This window comes from Tiliqua scincoides, chromosome 4 (genome assembly GCF_035046505.1).
Source record: "Tiliqua scincoides isolate rTilSci1 chromosome 4, rTilSci1.hap2, whole genome shotgun sequence".
Lineage (NCBI taxonomy): Eukaryota > Metazoa > Chordata > Lepidosauria > Squamata > Scincidae > Tiliqua > Tiliqua scincoides.
Window position 1 is genome coordinate 182,061,923 of NC_089824.1, and position 24,313 is coordinate 182,086,235.

At 43.0% G+C, this 24,313-nt stretch overlaps 1 protein-coding gene across 2 annotated transcripts in view; it reads left to right on the forward strand.

Moving 5' to 3' along the window:
• RAP1A (RAP1A, member of RAS oncogene family) overlaps window positions 1-24,313 on the forward strand; it is a 106,363-nt gene that overhangs the window by 52,137 nt on the left and 29,913 nt on the right. For both annotated transcript variants that reach the window (XM_066623909.1, XM_066623910.1), the window contains exon 2: window positions 6,612-6,682. The gene's annotated coding sequence lies outside the window, so the exon portion shown is untranslated. The remainder of the gene's footprint in view (window positions 1-6,611; window positions 6,683-24,313) is intronic.

Below are 24,313 nucleotides of genomic sequence, written 5' to 3' on the forward strand. Positions count from 1 at the left end.
GCGGTGTCCAAAGTTTTTGGCAGGAGGGCCACATGGTCTCTCTGACACTGTGTTGGGGGCCAGGGAAAACAAGAACTAATTTACATTTAAAATTTGAATAAATTTACATAAGTTTACATAAATGAATATATTAAAGATAGAACTTATATGAATGAATGAAGGCCTTGCACAAAGCAAGGGTGGGTTCTGCTGCTACTGCATCACAGATGTGAAACAACAAGCAGTGGAGGGAACCCTCATCCACAGCTTACGTGAGACGTCAAACAGTCGCCCTCACACTGAGAGCGGATGCGTCAGGCCAGTGTGGGCTCCAACAAAACTCCAGAGGGCCAGAGGCTCATTGGAGACTGGGGGCTCCCTGAGGGCCGCATTGAGAGGCCTTGAGGGCCACAAGTGGCCCCAGGGCCGGGGTTTGGGCACCCCTGCTTTAGATGATAACTTTAACCTTGTCAAATGTTTTTAAAGTGAAGACCTAGACCTTTGGTCTGACTTCCATATTCTTAATCAAGAACCTTTTCAAGCAATCATTGGTGGAAGTCAAGGCTTCATTTTAACTAGATCCTGTTTTATGGAAATACTGAATGAAATAGGCAGGGTACAATGAACTTATTTCAGGAAGTGTCCTTTGGGGTTTGTGTTCAGCTATTTTCATGTGGCACAGCTCTCTGCTAAGTTTGAATTCTATGAATAGGCAGTGACTTGTACATAAACTTACTAAGGGCCCAATTCAAATCGGAACTTGGGCTGATGCAAGTCCCTTGCGCTGGCCTGGGAGTATCACAAAAATGGTGTAAGGGGAGATAGACCCTGGAGGAGAGGTGAGTTACATCGCTGGTGTAACCAGTGGCGGTGTAACCACTAGTCAGGTGGTGCAGATCCGAGTACATCCATTGGAATCACTGCAGTGCTACACCAGGTAAAGGGAAGGGTTTCCCCTTACCTTGGGCAGCACTGCTTTTGGCTCCAAACCTGGAGATATCAAGTACCATCTTAAAAAGCATATTTTTCTCTTACAGAAGAGAGAGAGAGAGAGATCATCTATGATGCTACTTTTATGGATACTTGAAAATGTTGTTTTTTCTTTTATGCAAATTTATGTGGCTAATCAATTAGAACTGCTGTAGCTCAAGGGCCAAGAAACTGAGCTATGAATTAGTACTTTCCTGGTTTGAATCTCACCTCTCCCATGCTCATTAAATTGCCTTATGCAAGCCATGCAGTCTCAGCTCCCCAGCTCCAGTACTGATGCAGTAATACTTATCTTACAGCAGCAATTTTCAAGCTTTTTCTTTCATCACAAACCACATTGACAATGTGCTAAAATTGTCAAGGCACACCATGAGTTTTTTTTACAGTTGACAGGTAGACCACAGCTGTGATACAAGGACATCTGCAAGAGGAATCTGAAGGCCTTAGGAGTGGACCTCAACATGTGGGAAACCCTGGCCTCTGAGCGCCCTGCTTGGAGGCAGGCTGTGCAGCATGGCCTTTCCCAGTTTGAAGAGACACTTGGCCAACAGTCTGAGGCTAAGAGGCAAAGAAGGAAGGCCCATAGCCAGGGAGACAGACCAGGGACAGACTGCACTTGCTCCCAGTGTGGAAGGGATTGTCACTCCCGAATTGGGCTTTTCAGCCACACTAGACGCTGTTCCAGAACCACCATTCAGAGCGCAATACCATAGTCTTTCGAGACTAAAGGTTACCAACAACAATGACAAGGTACACCACATTGCTGGTGGTGGTGGGGAATCCTCCAATGGCCAATTAATAAAAGATCCTCCCCCAAATTTCTGCAGCACACCTGCAGACTATTTGGGGCACATCAGTGTGCTGTAACACACTGGTTGAAAAGCCTTACAGGGTTGTTGTAAGGATAACAGGTTGTTGTAAGGATAAAGACATGTGAAATGCTTTGCTCACAAAAGTGCTATACAAATGCAGCTTGCTTATTATTGGCACATTTTTTAAAATTTGGTGACAGATCTAGTATTCAGTCCTTAAAACATTGTGGTCATGTGGTAAGGCATGAACTGACGACTGCTTTGTATCTCCCACTGGAACCTATCTGTCTGATGCGATGAAGTACACATATACTGTACTGCCAAGTGCTGTCTGAAATGGGCATTGACTTGCACTTTGACCCATCCCAGATACATGTGACTGTGGATTTTGAGGAGACTGGAGTGTAGCAGGGTTTCCTCGACCCTTTTCTTCCTGCCCTGGGTGCTGTAAATTTATTTTAGCTGTGGTGTTTGAATGTATGACCACCTGTAGAAAAAGAAACTTGTCAAGAGCTAAGATGGAAGTATAAAATCAGGCTGTTGAGCAAGGCAAAGGAATGTCCTTGCACAGCACTGTGTATATAGTCTTATGTAAATGTTTTGCAGACGGATCTTGTGATTTTTTTTTTTTGACATATTGTCTCACTGCCAGCTTGGTCCTTGATGTATCAAAGGCAGAACAGTGGTACACTAGAGAACTGAGCACATAAAAATGACTGTGTGCGCTTCTGGAAGAAGAGAGAGGCTTATAAAGTGATGCACCTGGTGGCAGGAAGATGATACTCCTAGAAGTGGAGAGTATTGTGAAAGGGAGCGAGAAAAAAGCTGCATCAACTAGAAAGGAAAATTTAGTTACTAAAAGAGGCAGAAAAGTAGATGCATCCTCCACTTTGGGCCTAGAATAATGAATAGCACAGGTGGAGCATGGAGGCGTTAATCTTTCAGTGATGTGTGGGAAGAGAGAATGACTGATGCTTCCTTCTTTAAAACACACGTGGGGATTGTTTTGCTGCTTGTCAGTTGTGTGTATTTTAAAAGGAAGTGCTGGTGTGCTTTTCCTCTTCATTTATAAAACATAAATGCAGATGTGTCCCTGAAAATTAGCATGGATTCTTAGCTCAATTATCTAAATTTATTTTCATGGTTCTGGGCTAGGTAAAATGACCAGGAAGCAACACTGAAAGGAAAATAATGCATGTGAACCATCTGTACAATTGATGACAGATCACCTGAGTTAAATAACTTGGTGCCAACAAATTGAATGTCTGAGAGAAACTGGAAGATGTCCAGATATTACCTGGAAACCCATGCCTGAAAAGTCATCCTGGTTATAGAGATATGATGATGAACTTGCAGTTTTGAGGTGGATTTCTGCCTTGATGAGAATGCAGAGGCATTTACCATGAATTGCTGTTAGTGAAGTTGTCAGGGGCTTGATAATGTATAACCCAGAGCAGTGTTTCTCAAATTGTGGGTTGGGACCCACTAGGTGGGTTGCAAGCCAATTTCAGGTAGGTTCCCATTCATTTCAATATTTTATTTTTAATATGTTAGACTGGATGTAACGAGTAATGGGTAAGTGTCTGTGTAGGATTGTAGCCTAGGATTGTTAAAAAATTTTCCTGCTTGATGATATTTCCAGTCATGACATCACTTCCAGTGGGTCTTGACAGACTTGCATTCTAAAAAGTGGGTCCCAGTGCTAAATGTCTGAGAACCACTGGTCCAGAGTATGGCAGGAAACCTCCATATCCTTTGAGAGAACATAAGACTGAGCTATAGTATCTGAAAACACACCTTTATTTGGAATACAGATGGTGGTGTTAACCTGAATGGTTGGCAACCTTCAGTCTTGAAAGACTATGGTATAAGCCTACAGCACCTGGTATTCCCGGGCGGTCTCCTATCCAAGCACTAACCAGGCCTGACCCTGCTTAGCTTCCAAGATCAGACAAGATCGGGCATCTGCAGGGTAACAGTTGCAGAATTCAGTTAACCTGAATGCTCACAGGCCATTTAGAGAGCATGGTGAGGAACAAGAATGATACGGTCTTTTAAATACCTTAAAGCAACTTGGGCCAAGTGTATTTTAAATTGTACCCAATGAGAACATTAGTATGAGTAACGAGGTCTTTCCTGCAAATGTCAAGGAAAGCTAAAGAATGAGAGTGCCTTTTTTGTAGTGTGTAGAAATATACAATCAAGTTAGGAGATCCTATCCACTAGGAGAACACTTCCTGAGGAGCAGTCTCTAACCCTTGCCCTGTTGCCCAAGATTAAAGCCAGCTGGCCCATGGCTGCCTGAGACAAAAGCCTATTTGGAATGGACTCTCTCTCCTCTGCAGCTCTGTCCCCAAAAGACTCTTATGGGCCCAGAGCCAGGTCCTTCACAGTTCCTCTAATGGCCTGTCGTCTCTGAATAGAGACATTTTGTGCTGGTTTTCAGACGGAGAGGAATACCTTCTAATTTTAGCTCATAAGTGCTTCAGTGATCTTGTGGCTCAAGAATGCTAAAACATTAGTTATCACTTGTGGCTCTGCTACACAGCAGCTTTTGTGGCTGTTTGCCTCAGTGCCAATGCAACTGTGAACAAAGTGAGTTGCACGTTGTTTCAGAAATTAGAAAATAACCAGCCAGTTCTAGATAGAGATACTCCATGCAGGACTTCACATTTTAATGCGGAGGAGCAGGCTAGATTAAGACAGGCTGTTCCTCTGAAACTGTGGATTGGGAATGAGAGAAGAGTTCCAAACTGTAGGGGCAGAGTCTGTAGCAAGAAAAATATCGAGTGGTGGACATAAACTACCCAGCAGTTTGTACCTACCCCCTCCCAAGACTTTAATATTTGTGAAACTTCTGCGGGGGAAAGCAGCATGAATGGTTGTGTGTGTTACTCCCTTAAATACTGTATTGCCCCATACTTAGGATTGGACTTTGGCACATGTGATGTGGTGAACTTGCTTTCTTTGATTCAGAGGGGGATACTGTTGCTCGTATGCCTGGGATCAGATCCTGAGTGCTGGCGTCATAAAAATGGATCCAGGGCCAGCTTAAGGGGCTGAGGGGGCAAATTGGAAACATATCTTGCAGGACCCCAGGTTCACAGCCAATTTCAAAATATAAATAGTATAAACAAACACTACTGACATTTTAATTCAGAAAAAAATTAAAATCATTGCTGTTCTCTATAAAACCTGCGTTGTGATGTTAGGTGCCCACTGCAATATGTTGTGTGTATTTCACAAGACTAGATTACCCTACTGCGGGACGCCCTTAGGTGTGCTCCTCAATTGGGAGCAATTGGTCCAGTTGGCTTAAAGCCAGCCCTGAATGGCTAAGCCTTGAGTCCAGAAGAGGGGAAAAAGGGGGCATGTCTGTGAGGGTTTATTCAAACCTGCTGAGTACATGGATGATTTCATGTCCAAACTCACATATCAAAAATCTGGTTTCTCTGGGTTTCCCCTTGGTTAACCGCCAGTGTGTTTGTTCTGCCTGAGGAAAAGGCTTCAACTGCAGTGCTGTGCTGTATGAACTGCTATAATTCCAAGCATCACAGGGGAATTTTTTCGTGAGGTGAGAGCTCGGGGTGAGAGCTCGGGGTCCTCCATCCCATCAACGGAACTGATGGGATGGAGGATCCCGATCTTTCTCCTCTGAAATGAACTGAGCTGAGTACTGTGTCCTTTTGTGTAACCAGCATACCTGGTATAAAGGATCCAGATTAGCTCTTACATCAGCTCTGTGAGATTAGAAGCTGAATTGAATAGTTGCAGAAGTTTGTAGTTTAGCATTTCTTCATCGCAATATTGGCTTTTCTTTAACTAGTGTGTTGGACTGTGTGTTTTTACCCTGTGCAAACTGACTAGCAAGTGATGATGTGTTGTCCTTGTGTATCCCCACAAAGCATTGTCTTGTCTTTGTCTTGTGTGTTGTGTCTGTTGTCTTATGTCTGTTGTCTTATGTCTGTTGTCTTGTGTGCTCCTTGGGGCATTTGGTGGGCCACTGTGAGATATAGGAAGCCGGACTAGATGGCCCTTGGCCTGATCCAGCGGGGCTCTTCTTAAAGCAGCACTGGAAAAATGTTGAGAAAATGCTTGAAGTCTCTTTTTTAAAAATTTATTTGAAACAGTATTCTTTAAACGTCTCGTGCAAAAAAATCCAACTTTTTTTTTTTTAAGAATTAGTCATTCAATACAATTGGCAGTTTTTAGACAACGTTGGCCTATTCAGCAGTTAGTTTAATATAATGTAAGAATGTATGTACAGTGGGAGGAGGTAGGCTTTTGCGGATAGCATCAAATTGTTGAAGCTGGCTATGGCATTATTCTGCTCCATGATCTGGCAAAGTGTGATGTATTTGAAACACTTCTGTATCTAGGAGATGTGTACTATTTTAAAAACTGCATAGGCTAGAGAATGTTGAGCATGTAAATGTTCTTCTGACAGTAGTTTGTGTTCAGAGACATTTTGTAATTAAATGGTGTAGTGATTTTACCAGTCTTTATTAATGCAAATATGTCTGATCTCCTCCTTCCAAATATTTGACTTTAATAAGGTCAAGCAAATGCCAGGACTGTTAAATTTATATTCATTTTTGAGGTCTAGATGGCCTGAATTGCTGAGTGGTGAATTCAGCTGCCTGAGCTCATATGTGCTCCCTGATGGAAGAACTGCTCTTGCGTTAGTGGGAAGAGGAAAGAAGCATTTTCAAAGGGCCCTGAATGAGACTCCAGTTTGTAAAGCAAGGATTAAATTTGCTCATTATGTTAAGCACCTCTGTTTTAAAATGTTAAATAAAACTACTAATAACAATTTATTTTCTTTTCCAGTTCCTTAGAGGGAGTTTGGGAAGAACTCTAGCAGGTGCTGTCAACACTGATGAGAGATCTTGTATGCCAAGGTATGAACTTTTTCATACTCTCAGCCAGAGCCATTTATTGTCCACTTATGTAGATATGTTGCCCTATCCTGAATCTTTCCATTGATCCCATGTAACCTGTCTGGCAGCAGCTCTCCAAGGCTTCCAACTGAGGTCTTTTCCAGTCTTATTATCAAAGAGCCTCTTACTGGAAATGTTGAAAATTGAATCTGGGACTTCTGCATGCAAGGCATGTGCTCTTTCACCAAGCTATGATGTGTCCAAATGTCTAAAATTTTGGTGGTTGGCAAAGCAAGCATGGGATGGCTTAAAAGTCTCTGAGTTCCAAAACTATTAAAAACCATTCTGTTTTCAACTATGTATGTTTTGTAGTTACCATTATTACATCTCCTTAAATGCATGATGGCAAATGGGTGATTGCTATGCTCCTAGGTATTTCATTCTCTTGCCATGGTCTTATTTCAGTATTGGTGGATGATGTGGAAATTTCATAGCCTCGGATTACAATTTCTACCTGTCCTGGTTGCATTTGTGTATCCAATGCGGTTTAATTCTGACTTTGTGATTCATTGAGGAAGATGGACATGCCCAGTTTGCTTTTTTTGGAATATATGTAATGGTACTCAGGTGCCCACTCATGAGGGGTGGTAAGGGGGACAGAATTTCAGGTTGGTATTTATTGTCTGAGAGTGATGTGATATGGCTTATTGTTCAGTGTTTGAGTATTAAGTGGGTGTATTTCGCAATGCTTTTCTACACCTGTTCAGTAACCGGTTGCACAAGCTAAAACTTGCATATTAATTGAGATGTCTCTGCTAGCTCTAGTGTGAAATATGCAACTCAGATTGTTGACAACTTGCTTTTCTACTACAGTAGCTGTTAACAAGACTGTGCCACACCATGAGGTAGGGCCAATCATTTGCCTACCAGCCACTTCCCTCTACTTCATAATGCTGTGCTGCATAAAAATGATTACAGAGTAAATAGTTTGAGATGGTCCAGGTAAAAGAAACCCATATTAAGAAGAAGCAAAAATGCCCCAGGGTCACTGCAAACATGACCTGTCGAACAATTGCTTTTGCAACTTCAGATATATCCATCAATCAGACTGTCCCAGGGGACATTTTATGGCGACCCACCTACGTGCTACCCAGCGTCTTGCTATAGGTACTGATGCTGCACAGGAAATCTAAGTATGTAGGGGTGAAGAATCAAAAGCCAGGAAAAGTCTGCCTTGTCTGAATGATCTGCAACTGAGGACCTGTAAAAGAAATTATACAACATAATTAGATGGATGTAATTCTTGCCTCCATTGAGATCCTTTGCTTCCTTTCTCTGACTCACCCTATCTTACACAATATTGTACCTTCAGTACAAAAATATCATCAGTTACAAGTCCTCTGTTCATTTACTATCTGAAGTTTGTTGTCGACTACGGCTTTCTTTCCCTTCTTGAATGTATCACCTGTACAGATTATAAGGTACTTTGCACACACTCTGATGTAGTTTGTGACTGAACTGAGGTTGAAAGTTGATTGTTGTTCATTGTTCAAGTGGGCTTTGAACCTAGATCGCTTAGCTCTTTTTCAAACACTCTTTTTGTTCAACACTGGCTGTTCCTGAATTCAGCCCATTCCTAAGTTTCAGTACAATCTCAGCCAGCATGGCCTTTAGCAAACCAATTAACTTTTTATGCATATATTATAAAATGAGTATCACTGACCTATATCCCAAGGCTGGCAGCTGACTGAGTGCTCTGCAGATGTCTGGAGCTATTTAGTGACTACACAGTTATGGTATATAAAGACTGTTTTAGAAGACTGAGGGCCTGATCCTATTCAATTTTCCAGTGCCGATGCAGCTGTGCCAGTGGGGTATGCAGTGCATCCTGTGGTGGGTAGGCCTTCTCAGTCACAGAGGTCTTCTCAAGGTATGGGAACCTTGGAAGTGAAAGTGGAGCGATCGAGCTCCACTTCTGCTAAACTGGAAATGGAGTGTGATCACTCCACTTTCACTTTTGCAGCTTTGGGGAGCCCTGCAGATGGTCGCGCAGAGCTCCCCGCATCCCTGGGAGGCTGCAGGAGGCTTTGGTAAGTGCAGCCGAGCCCCTGCAGCCCCCTGAGTGGCACGATCCTGGGGATTGTGTCGCTGCCTTCCCCTGTCCCCGCTGCCTCCCCCTGCCCCCGCAAGGACTTACAGTGGTTTTCAAACTCCCTGACAGTTTGAAAACCACTGCCTTAAACTATGAAAGATAGGTGTTTGAGTTGTGCAGTCCATCTAAAATAGGTTAAACTGCCATACCAAGGTTAGCCAAATCATATGCTGACCAATAAAGACACAATTTAACCATTAAAACTAAGAGTGATCCTTTAGGACTTATATAAGTAAGAGTTGTATATCTTGTATGTCTTTAGGGCAAATTCTTATGGATGGCCTAAACTGTGACTAATCCTGTGTTGGTTTAAATTTCAGGAATACTTGTGTCATTTATCATGAACTTCTCACTGTTCTTTTCTTAGAGAATGCTGATTTTGACTCATGATTGATTGTGCAAGTGATGGATTGTTTCAGATGGGTTGGCGTTATAACTCAATATAGACATCATACATAACCATGGTTGGTGCTATCTATGGTTTAGAATTCAAACCATGGTTTGAGCTTCCAAATATAATGGCAGGTCTGCTTTCTTTTTCATCAGCACTCTAGTCTCTAGATGTGGTGATCTTTCAAGAGCAGGTTTTTCAATTGATGACTCCAGCAGCCATTGCTTTGAGAGGTTTGAGTGGCTGGGAGCCACTAATACAGTCCATTTGGAGCAGAAGCTTCAAGTAGCACCACTAGTGGCAGCTGTGGATTGGGGAGAGGACTTGAGGGGAAAAAGTCTGTCACCACAGAACCATTCTTTTTCACCACAGCACAGTTCCCAGCATTTCAGTGCATGGACTATGGAGGTCTGTTTAACTAGTCAAGGAGACCAGAGAAGAGGAGGTTGAGAAGGGTTTGGAGCAAACTCCTCCCCCTTTTAAAGCTTGAGACATTGAGGAAGATGATTTTGAGGGTGACGCAAGGTGTACCCCAACCTGAGACAGAGTACCCACTTCTCAACATCACCACAATTCATGGAAACCAAACTAGGACTCTCATAATACCATCAGCAATCAAGGCCAGTATTCCAAATCTGTCATTGTGAGAAGATATACTTATTAATTTTATATTTTCATTATGAACCACTTTGGACATCTATTGTGGTTAAAAAGTGCTGTACGAGTATTGAAATAAATAAAATGGTTGGTCCAAACCATGGCACTCGCATCCAAACCATGGTTTCTGGTTTGCTGACTGTAAACCATGGCTTGTCAGTTCAGTAATCATACCAGTGATAGCTAAGCTTCTTTAATCATGATTTGATGTTTTCATCCGAGTTGAACCAATTGGCAGTAATCTTCAAATGTGTGTGTAAGCCTATAGTTCTCAGCATAAATGTTGTGGATATTTAAGACATTTGGGTGCTGCTTTATGTATCCCTATCAACTGAGATGATTTCTGAATCATCAGTCTTTGCTGCTCTATCTGAAAGAAGGAAGCTTATATGCCAAATTTAAGGCAACTTTGTACATAACTCTGAAGGTCTCCCCACTACATACGAACATATATTGACAACTGACCGAGGCAGAATATAGGTCCTACAATCTCATTATGTTGCTTTTTAAAATAGGTCTATAGAAAAGAATTTGCATAAAATAAACTTGATTTATATTTTCCTTTAAATGGTTAGCTCTTCTTAAAGCCTGACTATAGAACTTCCTCTCTGACTTTAAAACCCATTTTTGCCCAGCCCCCAAAAGTACACATTTGGACCCTGTTGTGCATATGCAACATTGATAGCAATGGCTTAACCATAAGACTTCCCCAGCCTCTGTTTCCAATGCAAAACACTTTTATAAGCTGTCTTACATAAGAACAGCCCCACTGGATCAGGCCATAGGCCCATCTAGTCCAGTTTCCTGTATCTTACAGTGGCCCACCAAATGTCCCAGGGAGCATACTAGATAACAAGAGACCTCATCCTGGTGCCCTCCCTTGCCTCTGGCATTCTGACATAGCCCATTTCTAAAATCAGGAGATTGCACATACACATCATGGCTTGTAACCCATAATGGATTTTTCCTCCAGAAACTTGTCCAGTCCCCTTTCAAAGGTATCCAGGCCAGATGTTGTCACCATATCCTGCAGCAAGGAGTTCCACAGACTAACCACACGCTGAGTAAAGAAATATTTTCTCTTGTCTGTCCTAACCCTCCCAACACTCAATTTTAGTGGATGTCCCCTGGTTCTGGTGTTATGTGAGAGTGTAAAGAGCGTCTCTCTATCCACTCTGTCCATCCCCTGCATAATTTTGTATGTCTCAATCATGTCCCCCCTCAGGCATCTCTTTTCTAGGCTGAAGAGGCCCAAACGCGGTAGCCTTTCCTCATAAGGAAGGTGCCCCAGCCCAGTAAACATCTGCCCAAGGCTTAATCTGTGCCTGTTTGTCAGAGCAGATAAAATTCCCCTGGGGGCTGGGGATAAGAATAGGCCCTCAGTTTGGCTGTACTTGTCATAAGAAGGCAGCTCATCTGAGAGAAGGAAAACTCTGATCCCAAACCTCCACTGCCTTGTGGCTACATCCAGTTATGGAAAAGGCTTCAGGAGTTAACCTCAAGGCAAAATCCGGAGCCGGAGTCCCTGAAGCAGTTCCTGGCTGAACACAGTCACGTTCTGGCAACTCATGCGACGCCGCTGGAACCAACCGTATTGGCTTCCGCCTTTCCATTGGACCATTTCAGCGACGTGGAGACGGGATTTGCTGCATGGGAAACAGCCTATCCTCCATACCTACTTTACCCAGGCTTCGTGCACTGGAGAGGACACTCTGTTCCAGAACACTATTCAGAGTGCAATACCATTGTCTTCCGAGACTGAAGGAGCCACAAATAAAATGAAGGAAGGTGCCCCAGCCCAGTAATCATCTTAGTTGCTCTCTTTTGCACCTTTTCCATTTCCACTCCATTTTCCATTCCACATTTTCTTGTAAAATGAAGAAACTGAATGTTGCCACTCAGGGAAGTATTCAAGCAAAAGCATGTGCACAAATAATGATAGCTAAGACTTTGACCCCCAAACAACACAGCTATACAATTCTCAAAACTGTGGCTTTGGATGGTTTTGAATTACCCAGAGAAGGAAAGGCACTCCTTCTCCCCATTTCTTTCTCCTATAATGCACAGGGCTTAATGGCTTCTTTCCTTTTTGAATCAAATAACAACTTGCTGTAGTACCTGAACCAGGAAACCATGGTTTAAGGTCATTTTTTTCCAAACCAGATTTGCAAACTACAATTTCATCTCGGTTTGCAATCCTGACTTAGAAGGATTGCTTAAACCACAGCACTGTCATGGACATCATGGCAAACTGTGGTTTGATTCAAAGAGGAAGCGAACAGTTAAGCCCAGTGTACTGAAAAGGGGAAGCATTCACAGTACTTTCACATTTTTCCAGACTGTGGTTTTCAGTATCAGCTTAATGTGACTATCAGTTTCAACAGCTTTAGTGTGCAAATACATGTAGTTGTAGAGTCCACTTTGCCGGGAGATCAGAAATGCTCACTCTGTTGAAAATTGTTTGTTCTAGGAGGCTTTTTAGTTTTGTTTTTAAATTGTGCTAAACTGTTTGTGTTTGTGCTGCAGTTTTAAATTAGTTTATTTTAATGTCTTATTACAGTCTTTGTTTAATAATTCTGATTGACTGTAGGATAAGAACATAAAAACAGCCGCACTGGATCAGGCCATAGGCCCATCTAGTCCAGCTTCCTGTATCTCACAGCGGCCCACCAAATGCCCCAGGGAGCACCCCAGATAACAAGAGACCTCATCCTGGTGCCCTCCCTTGCATCTGATAAAAAGTGCTCTGAGTATTTGTGGGCATTTACAATACCCATACAAGCAGTTTTCATTGTAGTAATCATTTATGTGAAGATAAAAGCATCTCTTGCCTGTCAAGCAGCAATTTTCAACCAGTGTCCACAAGTGTGCTATGGGAGTTCAGGGGAGAGTTATTTATTTGTAGGGCCATTATTCCTCTGGCAGCACAGTGTGTGCCTTGTCAATTGTCGAAAAGATGGTATGCTTTGACCATTTTAGTTTCTTGTCAGTGTGCCATGAGATGAAAAAGGGTGAAATATCGCTGTGAGAGACAGCCACAAGGGATGTCAGTCTAGATACATCAAACTATCTCTTACTTTTACTTGTGATTCAGTTTTTTTTCTTATCATATATCGCATTCAAGAGATCTGCAACATCATGTTGTTAAGAGGTTTGTTTGGCAATAAGTACGTTGCTTGAAGTGAAATAACGAAAGATTTAAAAATTGGATAAATTGGCTACATAGCCATGCTTCAGCTCGTAATTATTTTTCTCTGTCATGCATGCATTATCATTATTTAAATGCAACTTTTCACTTATGTATGTTGAAGGTCTGACTGCATATTAACAGTTTCTGTGTGTGCCAGACTTACCTTGTAAAAATATCAAACATACAATGAAACCAGAGCTTGGTTTACAGAGGGATATACTGTATATTGTTTCTTGCAAGCAGGTTGGACTGGAAAACCGCATCAACCATAATTTGCCATAGTTAATGTTGGAGTACCTAAACCATTGCTCATTGTATGGAGCATTGGTGTGGGTGTCAAAAGTCATTCCCCATGATTTCAGCTTGTCATTGGTTTGCACTAGTTCAGTGTCTGTAGTATTAAGTGATGTATGTTGATTTTCAGCAATTTAACTTAAAATTGACTTTTACTAGTATATTGGCCTGGCGTTAGGAAACTGACTTTTTCTAGTGCTCTTTTTATTTGTGATGCCTTTGAAGCTAATTTTGAGATTCCCTTGAAGGCTTGGGCATTTTTCAAATGTGGATATGGTGTTTTTTCCCCCAAGATGCTTGTAATTTTCTCTAGCATTACAGGTTCCTGTGTATATTGCAATTTCAGACATTTTGGTTTATGTCAGTGTTTCTTAGCGCTTATCCCCTGCTGTACCACTTCACATGGTCCACCTATTGGAAGTACCACCGGAGTAACTGGTGATGATGTCAGCACCAGTTACTTCCGGAGGTCAGATGCAATGCAACAAACACTGGTGAGAGGCTTAGGGTGGACAGGAGGGCTTTTCTGACCATGCGGAAAGCATGCACTGGAACTCTGCCCACTGAGCCAAGCCTTCTGCTGCTGCATTGCATGGCTGGTTGAAAAACAATGGCTTAGATAAGTATTTCTCAGCCTTTGACCCCCAGTGTACCACTTCCCCTGATCTATTTTAAAGTACCCCCATTACCAAAGATGTCAACCCTTGTGCAGAAGCTACCAGGGAAGGCGGAAAACCGTCACACTCTTAACAAGCTGGTAACTCACCAGCTGCCGACAATCAGTGGGTAAGTGGGAGCCTACCTGAGACAGAAAGTGATCCTCCAGCCAAAATTGGCTTGGCCGCAGAGATGGAGCTTCACAAGGAGGATCAGCTTCTCGTACCACTGGACCACTGGACAGGTACCAACAGTGGTACATGTACCACCGATTGAGATATGCTGGTTTAGATCTATCTATCAATTTCTGGTTTGGTTTCCCTTTAATAGTCCAACACTTTTTCTTTTGTGTTTGGCATGTATGCACTGGACTCTCTTTTGAAGAGAATGTACAGTTTGCCTAGGTAATACAATCAGAAAGTTGTTATCAGCTCTGAGTGTTGTATGTGTTGTTGCCATAGTGCCTGGTCCTTTAACAACCAAAGAGCTTTCTGTAACTTCCTTGTGACAAACAAATCTATCTCACACATCTGACAATATGGCCACCATTTCCCGGAAGCTTACGCAGTGATAGATTGTTGAAAGGTACCACAAGAGTCTTTATGTTTGCTGCAACAGACTAACATGGCAACTGGCTCTGAAATTTTTTCAAGTCAGAGGAATGTCTTTGCCTTAGTTTTACACTCAGAAAAACACTTGTACCATTGAGTTAGTTTGGTTAGATTTTACAGTTGAAAAAGCAGTTTTGCTGTTTTGATGTCCTTGCTTAGTTTTTTTCTCCTTTCGTATTGCCAAGCCCTTTGACATTTTGTCCACATAACTCTAGTATTTCCTGTTTAGATAGTATGATGTGGTAATATACAGATTTATGGGAACCACTCAGAGCCCTCTGAGATATGAAACTTTTCCCAAATGCAAAATATTCAAATACATTGCTGCTGCAGATTTGGGAGAGATGTTGGAAAAGGAGAGAACTCTTCTTTACTGTACCTTCTGAAAATTCCAAACAATCCCATCCCATTGGCAAAGTTCACAAAGTTTTCTTAACAGAGTAGGTGGAAATTGCTGAGGATGTTGTAGGCCCAAAAGAATGAGCTTCATTCCATAGATAACCATATTCTTATGTGACCCAGCTAGACCTGAGAAGAATGTGTAGTTGGGTGGCCAAAGAATCCTCTGCATTCCCAGAAAGCAAAGAAGGCTTATAGGACAACTCTAAAAGTCCTTCCAATATAAGAACGTCAATGCTGCAAGTGAAATACCTCAGCAGGCTTCTGGCAGTTCTGCCTGCATGTTGTGGCTATGCTCGAGCAATTTGCACCTGTTTTTGCAATGAGATTTGTCATTTCTGGCAAAAACTTTATGGCAGTTACCTAATTAAACTTCCCAACATAGCTTTTAGGAAATGCGGCCAAGTGGTGGTATTTTATATGTGGGGAACCTGAATCTAAAAATTGTGAGTAGATGAGAAAAGCCCTCCTCCATCAGAGCAGAGTCTACTTAAGCATGGTGTCAGTATCCTGGCTTGTGCCAGAATGCTTTGGTAAGGTGCTATGTATTAGAATATGAAAATCATTATCTGTGGTGCTTGTGTTTTTTCATATGCTGCACCCTCTGATTCTGCCTTAAACGATACACATTGCTTAACAGCAGCACACCTTGTGAGTGCTTCCACTATGTAAAAGTGGCACCTTAGCTGTTTGCAGCATGGACTTTGGTGGGCAGTGCCAAAGTTAAAGGTCTGATGTACATCTTCACTAGTGCAGGTGCAGACTGGGATCTGAAGGTTAATCTAGGCATTAATCTAACCCTTATGCTTTGCCAGCTGAACATAATGAAACGGCATTAATACCAATTCAGACCATCTCTCTCAACGTTGCCTATTATTATTATTAATATACCGCTTTTCAACTAAAAGTTCACAAAGCGGTTTACAGAGAAAAATCAGATAACTAAATGGCTCCCAGTCCCAAAAGGGCTCTCAGTCTAACAAGGTGCAGATGAATACCAGCAGACAGCCACTAGAACAGACTGTGCTGGGGTGAGGTGGGCCAGTTACTCTTCCCCTGCTAAAAAAAGGAAAACCCACTTGAAAAAGTGCCTCTTACCCAGTTAGCAGGGGACTAACTATTCTGACTAAAGTCTCAAGCAGGGGATTTTTTTGCTCCTCTGATTTGGAGATGAACTGATCCTGGGACCATCTACCGATAAACCGTGTCCTCTGTTGCTGAATTTACGGCCCCTTTTCAACCCTCCCTTGTTTCAAAGGCAATTTGCCTTGCAGCAGGGAGAGGTGAGCCTGCTTATGGAGAAATTCAAGTTCCAAGTGCCCTTGGATGCAGCGAACTAGTTGTAGCATGGTTTGGATGCTATTCACAGCCCTGGAGAACTCCAGGCCCTCTGGTTATCTGGTGGCAATCTAATGTTTGGGTATTCACTTGCTGAAACTGCCTTTTTAGTTTATTGCTGCTAATGCTTCTAATTTTCACAGATGTATTTTGTCACAGAGATTTTATGGTCAAGTTGAATTTCAGCCCATTATCAATGAGTAAATCTGGCAGTTCGTAAAAAATAAAAAATGGAAATTGCCAGACTTGAAGAACAGTAAAAATCATCCATTAAATCCATATGTTAGCAGAGTGCCTTTAAAATATCAGCCCGGTAATTCATCTTGTTTTTACCCTGACCAAATTAATATGTACATTAATTTCACCCAAGGTGTCCTGTTGCTCCACTGGCCAGGAGTGAGCTTCTCAGCTTCCAGTTCCAATACTATCCTATGTACCACACTGTCAGATCAGGTGGCTATTTGAAAGATTCCCTTTGCAAGCCTCTGTTCAGAACTTCAGTGCTCTTTCCATGGTTGCCAGCCAGCAGAGTAACTGGCAAAACAGTTGACTCAAATGCCTGCACAAGCAGGGAATTGCTATCTTCTTCATGACCCACTAACTAAATGACATACGTATTGGGATACCAGTAAAACACTTGCACAGTTGTGGGCATTATCAGTCTACTCACATCTATACATGCAGCTAAAAGGAACAGCTCTAAGCAATAGATTAGATCTGACCTACTACCAAATTTTTGATATACTTGATGTGCACATAGTCAGGCACAAAGTGTTTGGCTTTTAAATGAGAAACCTCAGTTCTGGAATAGCAGCACAAGGGCATGGAATACGGAAGCAGGGAGACAGAAGGTCTGTACTGTACCTCTATTTGATTCAGAAGAGCTCAGATGTTTTCAAATCAAACCGTTGATCTTACTTGAAGCCAGATTTGCAATCAGCATCATGCTTCCCTGATTGTCATGGGTGGTTTCGGATACAAATCTCAGTGCAGTCCTAACCCTGTGCTGTATCCAATGCAGGATTGGAGCAGGCTGGAGGTCACTTTGGGATAAAGGGATATTTTTTCCCTTACCCTGTGTCAAGCCCCACCCTGCCCTATGGGGCTACTTGGATCTACACCAGCTATTTAGCTGGCACACATTGAAGAAGCCCAAGTAGGGCTACTGCCGCTGATCCCACCACCCCAGGCCGGATCCTCCCCCTGTTCTGCCCTCCCCCACCCAGAAATGTCTCTCTCTCTGCCTCCAAAACACCTACCTGCCATCCTCTCCCACCCCCTATGCTGCCTGGTGCACATTTATCTTTGCCGGCCGGTGTGGGGACTGGATCCAGTGCCAACAGGCCAGTGTTTGTCATTGTGCTGGCTCTTGGAGCCAATGTGCCTTCAGCTGGCGCAGGGAGGCCTGCACAAAACTTAAATTCACCTTTTAGATTGGGCTGTGTGTGAGTATTAGATACCATGCATGTAGTGTTTGGTCCCATGATTATTGTTTTCTTTAGAAGGCATACGCCTTCCTGAACTCCTATACTTTCCTGCAAGGTGTTGATTGTAATGAAAGGCATATTTCTACAGTGGCCATGAAGTTTTCAACAGAGAGTCTTAATATCTTATGCTTCAGTGTTGTTTTGTAAGTCTTTATGCATAGTAGATCGTTTACTTGTATGGTCATGGGTGGGAATACTCTGTACCAGGGGTGTCCAAACTTTTTGGCAAAGGGCCACATAATCTCTCTGCCACTGTGTCGGGGGCCTGGAATAAAAAAAAATTGACTTACATTTCAAATATACATATATTTACATAAATGACTATAAGATATGAAACTTATATGAATGAATGAAAGTTTTGCAATAGCTCATGGTCTATAAAAGGCTTGCACAAAGCAAGACCGGCCTTTCCTTCGCTGCTACAGCTGCATCAAAGACAGGAAACAGTAAGCAGTGGAGGGAGCCCTCGTCCCACAGCTCATGCAAGAGGTCAAACAGTCGCCCTCACACTCAGAGCCCTCACACTCACACACACTCACACGCCCTCACACACACACTCACACATCGGGCCAGCACGGGCTCCAGCAAGTCTCCAGGGGGCCAGAGGCTCATTAGAGACTGGGGGCTCCCCATGGGCCGAATTGGGAGTCCTTGAGAGCCGTAAGTGGCCCCTGGGCCGGGGTTTGGGCACCCCTGCTCTGTACCATTGAATTATTGTTGGTTTGTCTCTAGTGTGAATATGTTTGGGTTCATCTTCACCTGCTTCTGCATAAAGTGCAAGGAAACTGTATTCGTCGTTGACCTGACTAGTTGATCAGTCAAGTACTGTCAAACAATAGTTAAAGTGTTCATGTTTTAGAACATTTTTCAATACTTTAATTTTATATTTATAGTAAGTGTATTATATGACAGGGTGGCAAAACTGCAGCTCGTGTTCTTGGAAATATGTTGGCTGAGCTCCTTTTTCATCACAATTAATATAAAGGGTAAATAAGAAAATTACAAGCTTTATAATTATCAGGTGTAAACTGAGTGTCTGTTGGATTAAAACATAAGTTAGTTTAATGTTCATGGTGAGTAGATATATTTAGGAATTTTAATGTGTCGTAAATATTGCAGCTCTCAAACATCCTGTTTGCAGCTCTCAAACATCTGAAGTTTATTGTATGTGGCTCTTATGCAAAGCAAGTTTGGCCACCCTGTTATATGGTAACAAATGCAGGACTTGAGAGTGAGGTGAGATGGCAGGTAGTTTTTTTGACTAGAGAGAGGTTTGAACTCTCCTTGGGAAGTCCTGGTGCTCTGCATGGCATCTGTGTCCTATCCAACGCAGGATATCTCAGGGCCCAGTGCTATCCAACTTTCCAGCACCGATGCAGCCATGCCATTGGGGCTTGTGCTGCATCCTCCTGTGCAGTAGGGACAATCACAGAGGCCTCCTCAAGGTAAGGGTACATTTACCTGCATTGCATCTCCATCAGTGCTGGAAAGTTGGATCGGATTGGGCCCTTAGTCTTTCTCTCTCACAATGTACCCTGCCCCAAAGTGCCAGCCACCTTAGGGGTAAAGCTGTTTTGAACAGCATTGTGTGTCTATGTTAGTATACACAGCACTAAATGTGGATAAGAATAGGCCCTCAGTTTGGCTGTACTTGTCGTAAGAGGCGACTAAACAGCCACCGGGTAGATGGGACTCGTGAGCCTGGGAAGGCAGCTCATCTGAGAGAAGGAAAACTCTGATCCCAAACCTCCACTGCCTTGTGGCTACATCCAGTTATGGAAAAGGCTTCAGGAGTCAACCTCGAGGCAAAATCTGGAGCCGGAGTCCCTGAGGCAGTTCCTGGCTGAACACAGTCATGTTCTGGCAACTCCTGCGACGCCGCTGGAACCAACCGTATTGGCCTCTGCCTTTCCATTGGACAATTTCAGTGACGTGGAGAGGGGGAATTTGCTGCATGGGTAACAGCCTATCCTCCATACCTACTTTACCCAAGCTTCGCGCACTGGAGAGGGCACTCTGTTCCAGAACCACCATTCAGAGCGTGACACCATAGTCTTCCGAGACTGAAGGATGCCAACTAAATCTTTGTTTGTGCACATCAGTGGTAAAAATGTCTCATCTGGAAACTTTGTGACTTTGCATCTTCCCGTTCTGGCAGTCAAGCCTAGATAATAAAATTCTGGCTAGGCCTGTAAAATTCTGGCTAATCAGCCACCCCCAGCTGTTGCTTCTCTGTGTGCTCTGGTATATGGGAAGGAAGCAGTGTCCTTGTTCAGAGATGTCTGCAGTTAGAGCAGGTGGCCAAAACCCAACTACAGTGTGTTCTGTGCTACTTTGTGTTTGTGTTCAGGTCAGCAAATTAAAATTGCACCACTGTTGAGCCTGTATTTAAAATTGTTGTAAGAGGTGACAGACTAGTTCATCCCCACCCATACACCGCAGGGGTCAGGCATTGTAATCCAAAAAGCAAACAAGGGAAAATAGAAGGCCTCAGGCTGCCTTGTCACCAGCAGGTTTCTTCCCCTCTTTGCCCTAGGAAATTCTAGGCCAGTGTTTCTCAAATTGTGAGTCGGGACCCAATAGGTGGGTCGCGAGCCAATTTCAGGTGGGTCCCCATTCATTTCAATATTTTATTTTTAATGTATTAGACTTGATACTACCATGTTATGCGACTGCATTTGGGGAAATGTCAGAGACCTGTACTGTTAACAAGCTACTATGTATATTCTTTTAACAATGATAGTAAATGGAATTTACTCCTGTTTAAGTGTAGGATTGAAGCCTAGGATTGTTAAAAATGTTCCTGCTTGATGATGTCACTTCTGGTCATGACATCATTTCCTGTGGGTCCTGACAGATTCTAATTTTAAAAAGTGGGTCCCAGTGCTAAATGTGTGAGAACCACTGTTCTAGGCCCATGCCTAGAACATGCCTGTTCTAGGCCTTCATGCCCATGCAGACCTCACACATAAAGAGTAGCAAGGAATCACTCCATGAGTAATTAGTCTGGAGGAGAAGCCATGTTGGTCTTGTGCACCTTAGAGTAAAAAAGGATAAGTGATGTGAGAGGTGGTGACAGTGCAGTGAGGAACACAGCTGAATCTGGACTCCAGGCACAAATGCAAGATTCCATCACCATGGGTCCGCTCCTAAGGACCTGGAGCCACTCAGGAGAAAGAGGCATCACAAGTTAAAAGTGTAAATAAACAGGGGAAACAATTCCTTTTATGTGGTAAGCTCTCTGTTCCCAGCATTTGTTCAGGCTAAATGCCAATGTCACATTTGCTGTTGAATTCAAATCCTGCAGCTTCACTTGGGGCATCCCTTTGAAATGATTCTCATTGGGGTAAGGAGGCTTTTATGCCCACCACAGAAGATTAAATGCTGTACTGAAATGAGGAGCAGATTTTCGCTTCACCTGGAATCCAAACAGATGTGGGTGTTGCCTTATGTAAGGAAGCTGTAGTGGGGACTTCCCTCTTGTGGGTTGTAGAAGTGCACACAGCAGTCCTTGTGACTTTTCCCCAAATACAAGCCACTGTGCTTGAAGCCACCAGAGTGACAGGAAGGTGGTTCTGTGGCTTGCCTTATTTTCTGCGGCCCTGTTGATGGATCATGGAGTGATCTTTTGTCATGCACCAATACTAAGGGCTGCTACTTGGTTTGGACAATTGACCTATTCTGATTGACGTTTCTAGCACAGGGTAGTATCACAGTGGTCGAAAAAGTGGTTTTCTGTGCATAGCCTTTCTTACATATATAGGCAACTTAATAGTCATTTTCTCTCCCCCCACATACATTGAACTTCTGGGAATAAAAGTAAAAATAAGAGATATACTTGGAGAAGCTCATAAATCTCATATTGCAGTTCGATAGCAATCTCTCCAAAAGAACAAGTCTGCAGTAATCTCGTAGCTTTTGCTTTTCTGAATCCTTACTTGGGAGCAAGGCTATCTTGGGGAAGTCTGAAAGATGATTAGCAAGTGATGTCATGGTTTGGCCAGGCTCAGTTGTTGGGGCAGCAAAGGCTGGTCTATAATGTAAACACTGCTAAAATGTTTATTGGTTTTGTCATTTTCCTTATTTGTCGAGTAATCTTGAAGAGAATGAAAGGTTTTCTTGGTGCAGCTATGACTAGAGAGATTTCCATAAAAAGGCACATGCATTGCTTGGAGGAGCAGAAAGGTTTCTGAGTTGGCAATGGTAAGTGAGGCCTGACCTTTTACAGAGTGAAAATATTGACCTAAATCATACTCTAGTTGGGACAGGAAAGCAATCTCTGTCTCTTGCAACTCTCACCACTATAATTTTCTTGCTTAATTGCACATACTTCTGTGCAATTGAGTGTGAAAAAATAAATTGCATAAGCAACTATTAATGTGTTTGAGAGCAGAATTTTAGTGAGTCTCTCTCCCTCCCCCACTCCCCAGAGTTCAGATATGCAACCAGCTATCCTGCTGTCATTGCTGAAAAGTGTTACTCACAAGAATGTTGATTCCATTTAACATCAAATAGCAGACAGAACATTTGTTATTTTTTTAAGAGTGTGTCCGTTCCGAACATACGTGGAGTTTTGGTCAAACTCAGGCAGGTTCCCCAGCAGTTGGGTCTTTTCATAGCTACTTTTCTCTTTAGTCTCAGTCACTGCCTGTTTTTCCCAAGCTCTGTTCCTTTCCTTCTTTGAAGTTCAGCCCTTGGCCAGGTCTTTTTCTTTCCCCAGATATTGTGGAAAACTGAATCTTGGAAGCACACTATATTTGTAGACAGTGAATTTGCAGAAAATCATTGGGCTGTCTTTGGAATGTCATGCCCACTGTTTCTGAAGGTGACTTTGACATCCTCCCATGAAGCCCACCAACTATATAGATCAGGGGTGTCCAAAGTTTTTGGCAGGAGGGCCACATCATCTCTCTGACATGGTGACAGGGGCCGGGGAAAAAAAGAATTAATTTTACATTTATAATTTGAATAAATTTACATAAGTTTACATAAATGAAACTATTAAAGATGAACTTATTTGAATGAATGAAGGTCTTGCAGTAGCTCAAGGCCTATAAAAGGCCTTGCGCAAAGCAAGGCTGGCCTTTCCTTTACTGCCACTATTGCATCACAGACATGAAACAGCAAGCATTGGAGGAAGCCCTCATCCCACAGCTCACACGGGAGGTCAAACAGTTGCCCTCACGCTGAGAGCAGCTGCGTTGGGCCAGTGCGGGCTCCAACAAATCTCTGGAGGGCCAGAGGCTCATTGGAGACTAGGGGCTCCCTGAGGGCCGCATTGAGAGGCCTCAAGGGCCGCATGTGGCCCCAGGGCCGGGGTTTGGACACCCCTGATATAGATCACTGATCACCACATGCTTTTCATGCCTGAAGTTTGGATCCAGCTCATCCATTTTACCTCCACTGCCTTGTGGCTACATCCAGTTAAGGAAAAGGCTTCAGGAGTCAACCTCAAGGCAAAATCCAGAGCCGGAGTCCCTGAGGCAGTTCATGGCTGAACACAGTCACGTTCTGGCAACTCCTGCGACGCCGCTGGAACCAACCGTATTTGCTTCTGCCTTTCCTTTGGACCATTTCAGCGATGTGGCGAGGGGGGATTTGCTGCATGGGTAATAGTCTGTCCTCCATATCTACTTTACCCAGGCTTCATGCACTGGAGAGGACACTCTGTTACAGAACCACTATTCAGAGCGTGATACCATAGTCTTCCGAGACTGAAGGATGCCAACAACAGTCTGCTGGAGAATCTGGGGAAGACCCATTCTTCAGTCTTTGGAGAATTGCTACTAGTCACAGTAAGCACTGCCAGGGTTGGTGGATTGTATGTTTGCCATATAAACATGAAAAAATCAGTAGGGTTTGATATGTACCCTAAATAATAGTGGAGGTGTAATATTCCTGGTCTTCTAATAATGGGTAGCTTTAACCAGGGTTTGAAAACCTAGCTCAAATGTTTTGCAGACTGATTTGGAGCTGACCATGGTTAGGATTGATAATGATGTGCTGCATTATGACTAGCTCTGAAAAGGAATGGGAGGGTCCATTCATATAGGGGAGGAGGGAGTAAACAACTCTATGGAATGTTCCCAACCCTAACAGTGGTTTAGTAAATAATGGAAATGACTGTGCCAGGCCTGTTCAAGGGCAGCTGAAAGCAGTGGGATTTAGAAGTGTAACTTCTCCTGGTTTGACAAATTACTCATCCCTAGAATAATCAAAGTTTCTTGTCTACTTCTAGGATTCTGTGACGCTTATTGAGTGAGTGAATTTGCACATTAAAGAATTCTATAAGTTTTCTGTTTTGTCTATAGAGATTTAGATGCCAAGAATGTTTATGTGTACTGGATGATTATTGTCCATTGCTGCAAGGCATGGATGCTATATGCTTGCATGATTGTTGGTGTGATTCATTCCCTGATGTTTTCCCCAATCTGAGAAAACCAATATAATATACATAGAATGAGCCAATAATATGA